The sequence below is a fragment of the Balaenoptera acutorostrata genome, chromosome 3, assembly GCF_949987535.1.
Source record: "Balaenoptera acutorostrata chromosome 3, mBalAcu1.1, whole genome shotgun sequence".
Classification (NCBI taxonomy): domain Eukaryota; kingdom Metazoa; phylum Chordata; class Mammalia; order Artiodactyla; family Balaenopteridae; genus Balaenoptera; species Balaenoptera acutorostrata.
Window position 1 is genome coordinate 78,692,847 of NC_080066.1, and position 7,572 is coordinate 78,700,418.

The following is a 7,572-nucleotide window of genomic DNA, read 5'->3' on the forward strand; positions in this document are numbered from 1 at the left end:
AACTCAAATCCGGAACACTCTGTAAAGTTTTCTGGAAAGTGTAGTACCCAGTGTAAACAAAATGACAGTAGAAAAATCCAGCACAAGGAGTTATGGAGCTGGGGTTCTTTTTTTTTTTTTTTTTAATCTACACTGCTTTTTATGCTCACATCTGTTATATCTTGGCGACTAGTAGAAACTTCCCATTTTAACATCATATTACCCATCCTATGATTCTTCGCTTCCATTTAGCACATTTAAATGCCTCCCTCAAAGAAGCAAAAAAGCACAAGCCAGTAATGCACCATTTGCAACCAGCTCTTGAGGGAACCAGCAAACAGCTGTTCTCTGGCCTCAGGCTACTTTTGAAAATGCAGTCAGTGACGGAGGAAGGTCATGTGGGAAAGAAGCATATTTGTGACACACTCAGGCTGGTGACTGGGACTTTAGTCATAGTTACAGAATCTGGAAAAGAAAACCCATGAAATAACTCACATTCGCAATTATATTGGTTGGTTATATTTTCCAAGTTACAAAATGTAAGACTAAATTTAAAGTCATTTCTGTGTACCACTAGCCCCGTGTGGAGTTGGGTAGCAGCTGTTGGGGATGTTACAGTCCATTAATTGTGATGTTTTCCCATAGTTTGGTGGAAAGCAGTGGAGGGAGAAAACACTGGAAATTGCTTTTAAAAATAGCAGGCCGGAGCGATGAGCTGATCTCCCTCTATGCTTCATCGGGAGTTTCTGCAGGTGTGGTACACATCACCACCAAAGCCACTGATGTGGCAGTTCATTCCAACCACTGCCAAGGGGCTGTGCAGTCTAGCAGCTTGTGACTCAGTGGACAGAGGACTGTGAAAGATGGGGGGAGTGGCTTCTCTGGTGAGCTGTCAGAAGAGAAGAGACAGAAGGAAGTGAGGAGACCAAAGGACTTAGAAATCTACAGGGTGTGGAAATGTACAACTTGGTGTGGTCAGGTGTAGAGAAAATGACTTATGCTCTTCCTGGGAATAGAAATGTAGTTCTCTTGGCACTAGATCCCCAAGAATGCTCACACATCCAACTATATCCTCTTTGCTTGTAAAATCTGTGACTTCCACACTCCCTTCATCCAGCTAAGGAAGGCAACATTATATAATAAAAATAACAACAGTAGCATAATAACAGCCAACACATATTGAGCACGTATGTACTGGGACTACTGTAAGTACATTACATGTATTAGCTCATTGATTTCTCACAATAACCCTGTAAACTGGGTACCATAATGGTCCCATTATCATGATGCAGAAATGGAAGCACAGAGAGGTTGAAAAACACGACCAGGTAGCAGTAAATGTGAGTTGGCTTATGCAGGGATTAAAAGCATTAACTTGGAATTCAGACCATAAAATGCTGCATGTTTGGCTTTGAACAAGTTGATTAACATAAATAAGTTTTAGTTTTTCATCTATAAAATGGGAATAATAATAGTTCCTACATCTCAGAGTTGTGATGGCACTACTAATATGCCTGGTACATATTAATAAATGGTCTACTATTATCATTACTCCCTAGGATCTTTTAAGTCTTTTTCACCCCAGCTGCCCCCAGCCCTGTCCCCCTCACACACCCATACCATTCCCATCTAAGACGTGTGTGTGTGTGTGTGTGCGTGTGTGTGCGTGCACGCGCATACATATTCCTGGTCACTAGGGAAGAAGGGAGATGGAGAAATGGGTCAGCCACTCAGCACTCAGCCTAGGACTGGCAACTATATAATTAGCTGCAGCATCCCTGGGGTGTCATCTGCCTGCACTTTTTGTTTGTTGATTTATTTTGATTTGACACACCAGGGCAGATGGCTGGGGGGGAGGGGGGTTGGTAAGAGTCAATATTTGGTGACATGTGAATAATGCACTTGTGGAATTAATCAGCCTTATCATTTTTGGCTAGTTGCCATGGCTATGGAAAGTCAAGTGTCATGTAAATTGGAATAAAGGGATCGCAGCCTATCACCGCTCTTTGTTTTTCTCAATCCAAGCCTCCTCAAAGCGTCCCTGTCCTCCCAGCCAAGGCCATGGTCTCAGGTACCTTAGGTAGTACAAATGGTGGGAGGCTTATCTATATATACCTTTGGATGATGGGATGGACTTTCTGTCTCTCTCAGGAATCGTGTGCATTTTAGGGCAGTGGTTCAAAGACCAGCAAGCAGGTTTGGGAAACAACAAAATGACTAACATTTTGTTCTGCCGTGTAAGTGCATTAAAAAGAAAAAAAATACCAATATTTGTAGGGCATTTTAATACCAAAAAATAGGAAGGACATAATTTCAGAATAGAGGATATTTCTTTAAATGGAAGAAATTTAGTTTAACAAAAAACCTCTCCATCATCCTTTTTTTTTTTTATTTCATTGATGACTAGTGAAAGCCTCCTAACAAATTGGCCATGTGAGTGTACTTAATATAAATGGAGGCAAGAAGACAGAACACTTGAAATACAGCTTCATTTGGAATTCTGGTGGATGTGATTATGGGAGACACCACGGCAGAGCATTAGCTATTTAGTGCTTCAGTATTCCAAATTATAAAATGGGTGTATCAGTTCCCACCTTGCTTACTTCTTGGGGTGATTCTGAGGATTAAATGAACTAGACAATATAGGTGGAAACAAATGCTAATCTCTTATCTTATTTGGGAGGTCCTTGGGAGCAGCAACTCTGTGTCTTTCTTTGGCTCCCCAGTGTCTGTTGCATAGAAAGTGATTGATACAAGTCTACTGAATGAATAATACAACAAGTCAAAGGACTGACTGCAAAAGCAGGGAATCCAAACCAGACAGGAGGGAGGGCACTCCCAGGACAAGGGGCTTACCTGCTCCTCCTTCCCCTTTCCAGCCACTACATATTCTGCTTATTCATAAAGACTAGATTCAGCACTCAGCCAGAGTGCTCTTAAATCTCCAGCAAACTCCATCTGTTATCTCTGAAATCCAGTTAATTTTCTTTTCCTTGGAGAAGGCCTTTCAAGCAGTGACTATTATTAGTATTTGTGACACATCCGATTAGGGTATTGACTTTGGAGCTGGATTGCCTGCGTTCAGATAATGTCTCCTCCACTTATGAACTTCATGCTCTTTGGCAAGTTACTTAACCTCTCTGTGCCTCAGGTTCCTTATTTGTAAATGGGGATAGTAACAGAACCCTCCTCATGAGGTTTTTATGAGGATTAGATGAGTTAGTACTTGGCATTGTGCCTGGCACTTTGTAGGCACTTAGTAAATGTTAGTCTGCCATTATTAATGCTCAGAGACTGCAGTGAGACCCCTTCAAAGAATGGGGAGATAAATTATCCTTTGAGGGCCCAACTAGATTCCAGCAGTTATGGGCAGATTCTGAGAGAGACAGCTTGGCTCCCAGGCCTCTGAGATTTGAATAGTTTGATTGAATATTTTAATGCATTTAAAGACAGGTGATGTCAGTCAATCACAAGGGCATAATCACCATGGAAGCTAAGAAAAAGGAGAGGCCCCGAGACAAAGGTGGATGAAGTCCATCTGAGCTCTCTCTTGGTTGGCAGTGGTGCCAGGAGCATTAATCATTATCTTTTAAGGCTTCCAAACTACTATGAAGTCAGACCCTGTAATGGAGATAGCTGTCCCAGGCAGTCTTAACAGTTGCCACCTTTCACCTGCCTGACTCCTCTCTGTCTTGATCCAGGGCCACAGAACACCTTTCCACAGCCAATGCGTAGGTTTCTGTCCCAGATCTATCTTCAGGAGGAGAATGGCTTTATGCATCAGTCATATGATCATGGTCAGTTGTCCTCTTTGTGTCTACCCTAAGACCAAACATCAGACCATGGACCACGGTCAAGTCCTTAAGTGAGTAACTGCCACATTGGGAAACCTCTTGGAAGACAGCTGTCAGCCCTGTTCTTACTTTGACCTTCTGTAGGCAGAAGTCTTTCTCTGCCAGCTGACACATAGACAAAGGGGCAGCTCCCGAGTCTGGAAAGGGGCCAGTGTCCAGCAAGCTGTGTGCGTTGCCTGCAGAGATGGATACTGAGCACCCTGTGCAGGATCAGATCTACCCAGAACTGAAGTTCCAGGTGACTCTTCTAGCAAATAACTCTGCTGCTGAGCCTGGCAGATGCTGCCGGAGACTCAGAGTGCTTCATAAAAGTTGACTTAGGAGGCAAGGGGCTTCCCTGGCGGTCTTAAGACTTCACCTTCCAATGCAGGGGGTGCGGGTTCCATCCCTAGTTGGGGAGCTAAGACCCCACATGCTTCGCAGCCAAAAAACCAGAACATAAAACTGAAGCAATATTGTAACAAATTCAATAAAGACTTTAAAAATGGTCCACTTCAAAAAAATCTTTAAAAAAAAAAAAAAGTTGACTTAGGAGGCGAAACGAGCCACAGCCAAGCCTTCGTTTGTCCTGGAACAGTAGTGACTAGGACTGTGGCTTTGACCTCAGCTGTGTCACAAATAAAAGATGACGTTAGTGTCAGGAATATGAACTGGATTACCTTACGCTGGCCTTCAAAACATCTGGATCCTGCAGCCACAATTAGGTCTTAGTGGTTGAGAAGCAGCCAGAAAGGATCAGAGACCTTGCTTCTCCTCCCCACACTCCAGGCCTCTCATGCTCTGAGCTGTCACTTGCGCCGCGACTCCAGCACAGGGGAACGCACAAAACGCCTTTCTTCCCTGTCTCTGGCAAACACCCTTCCTTCAAACCCCAACACAAACAATAGAGCTGAAGGAGCTTAGGGAAACTGGTTCAGCGGTTTTCCACCCTTTCACCACCCAAACCCCTTTTATTAGTTTACTCCATGGGCCCTGCCTGTGTTTTGAAAGATTTTTGCTCCCAGATAAACAGCATTTACCAGGAAATAAGAAGATAATTAACCAAAGGCTTATATAATTGCCAAACTGAAATTTCGATTTGCAAATAATCATGCTGAGTTCATCTAATTTCAGCCCAAAGCAAAGAGGCTTGATGTGTTTAGGAGTCTGGGGCAGCCTGATCTCCGTTAACTGTGCAAACCCATGGAGGTTTTCTGGCAGAAAATAGAGGAAACCCAAGGACTGTTTTCTAGGCTCTCAGGAGGTCTGAGGGCCCTCTATTGGGAACTAGCAATCTAACCCCAAACCCTACTTTTCAAATGAATTCATTTATTTCTTATGTTGAGACTAAGGGACAGGAAGCTTACATTTACTGCATCTCTACCATATACAGGACAAGGTGCTAGGCCCTCTCACATGTGTGATCTCACTGAGAATTCACAGCCCCTTTATGACATAGGTAGTACTATCATATCATCCCCACTTTACAGATGAGGACACTGAGACAAGGGTAAGTAACTTTCTCAAGGGCATATAACTAGTAAGTGGCAGTGTTAGGACACTGACTCAGGGTTTTCTGGTTTTGCTTTAACTGCTTTATTGAGATATAATTCACATACAATTCACCCACCTAATGTGCACAATCCAGTGGTTTTTAGTATGTTTGCAGAGCTGTGCAACCATCACCACAATTCATTCTAGTAAGTTTTCATTACCCCATAAAGAAACCCCAGACCTATTGTTAGTCACTCGCCATTTCCCCCAACTCCCCCTCTCAGTCATGTGCAACCAGTAATCTACTGTCTGTCTCTGTGGAGGGACTTGCCCATTCTAGATATTTCCTATCAACTGACGCAAGTTTTTAAACTCTAAAATCCACATACATCAAACTCTAGCCCAGGAGTCAATGCAGATTACAAATCCTTTTTCATAATTTTAGACTGTTTTATATTTAACTTTGGAAGTACAGAGAATGCACAAACGCTATGTCCTTCATGTTTGAAGCACACGAAAATGCAAATATTATTCCGTATCAAGGTAAAAAATGGCATGCAATTATTCAAGTGTCATATACTTGAATTTGAATGGCCACACTTCCCAGTCTCTTATACCATTTTGCCAGGCAACCACCCAGCACTCTGAGAGAAGAGACCTCTATTCTTGCCCTCTTGTGAGCCTTCTCATCATTTGGTTTTGAGCCGGGTCGCCATAGCTGCCTTCAGGGTACCTGGTGTGTCCCCCTCTCTGGGTTGGGGGTCTGGCCCACGTCATGAGGTTTGCTTCCTACCTAAGAGACCCTTCTGTGTTTCTGGCTCCCCTGTTCTATTCTCCTTAACCTCCCTTTACCTGCAAATTGCTGTTGGCAGCATGATTTATTCTCCTGCCACAGACGGTAGGGATGTTTAACAGCCATGTCTAATAGTTTTCCATATAGAATTCCCCTCTTGTCAGCTGCTTTGTCTCTCAAGTTCAGGTTCTGTTTTCCCAGGTGATTAATTATTCCTGCTAGATTCATCCTTTGGCATCTCCAGGGTCTGTTCTGAAAGTCTGTCTTGAGTGCTTGTGTTTGGCTTGTGCCTTGGGTATCAGTAAAAAACAAAACTGCTCACATTCTGTGGTTAGGAAAAGTCACAAGGGACATGGACAGGCCTCCTTGAAACTGGTATTCCGCAAGGAGTCACCACCTCTTTGTTCATTTGTTCCTTCCTTCATTTTTCCATTGGCTCATCCAGAGCACCGTCAGCTTACCGATCACTGTGGGTGTGTGGAATGCAGCCTCACTCCCCACGCAGTGCTCCCTCCACTAGCCCTGCTTCTCATTTGAGGAACAAATGCACAGGGTACCAGAGGTGGGTCTGAACTCGAAGCTTTTACACAATTATGGGGCCTCTCTCTGGAGTGTCAAATTTACTATTTAAATATTTCAGGGGCTTCCTTGGTGGCGCAGTGGTTAAGAATCTGCCTGCCAATGCAGGGGACACAGGTTCGAGCCCTGGTCCGGGAAGATCCCACATGCTGCGGAGCAACTAAGCCCATGCACCACAACTACTGAGCCTGTGCTCTAGAGCCCGCGAGCCACAACTACTGAGCCCACGTGCCACAACTACTGAAGCCTGCGTGCCTAGAGCCCGTGCTCCTCAACAAGAGAAGCCACTGCAATGAAAAGCGCGCGCACCACAAGGAAGAGTAGCCCCCGCTCGCTGCAACTAGAGGAAGCCTGTGTGCAGCAACGAAGACCCAGTGCAGCCAAAAATAAATAAATAAATCTAAAAATAAATAAATATTTCAGGAGGGAATTTTTTTGTTAAATCAAGGACTGATCCATTCTGGAGAAGAATTTTAAATTAGCATAATTTTTAAAGATAAATATAAAATCTCAAAGACATCTTTGGGCTTCTGAGGAACTTCTTCGACCCCCCACTCCCCACTTCCCCCCACCACCACTGCACACACACAGATCAGACACATACTCTGACCAGCTCCAGGTAGATATTTACAACCCCACTGACAGGCGTAGGGGCCTCTAGGTCCAGGGAGATGAAGGAGCCTCTTGATTCTGCTTCTCTTATTATCCAGTTTGGAAAATCTGCAAGCAAGTCTACAATGAAGTCTTCTGAACTGGGTCTTTTGCCTTGGGTCTCTCTGACAGGTATCTGGCAGCAGTTTCCTATTCAGGGGCCCAGGTCACCCACTGAACCCTTAAACCTCCATGAGAAGCCAGCAAGGTGACTATTCTTCAGTAGTAGTTAAATATTTTGAA

At 44.0% G+C, this 7,572-nt stretch overlaps 1 long non-coding RNA gene across 1 annotated transcript; it reads right to left on the bottom strand.

The window, feature by feature from the left end:
* Positions 1–475: 475 nt before the first annotated feature.
* On the bottom strand, positions 476–4,779 carry LOC103009727 (uncharacterized). Its single transcript, XR_449643.2, has 2 exons — positions 4,493–4,779; positions 476–868 (listed from the first exon to the last, which is right to left on the bottom strand). It is a non-coding gene; the product is annotated as an uncharacterized LOC103009727 (long non-coding RNA).
* Between the last annotated feature and the right edge of the window lie 2,793 nt (positions 4,780–7,572).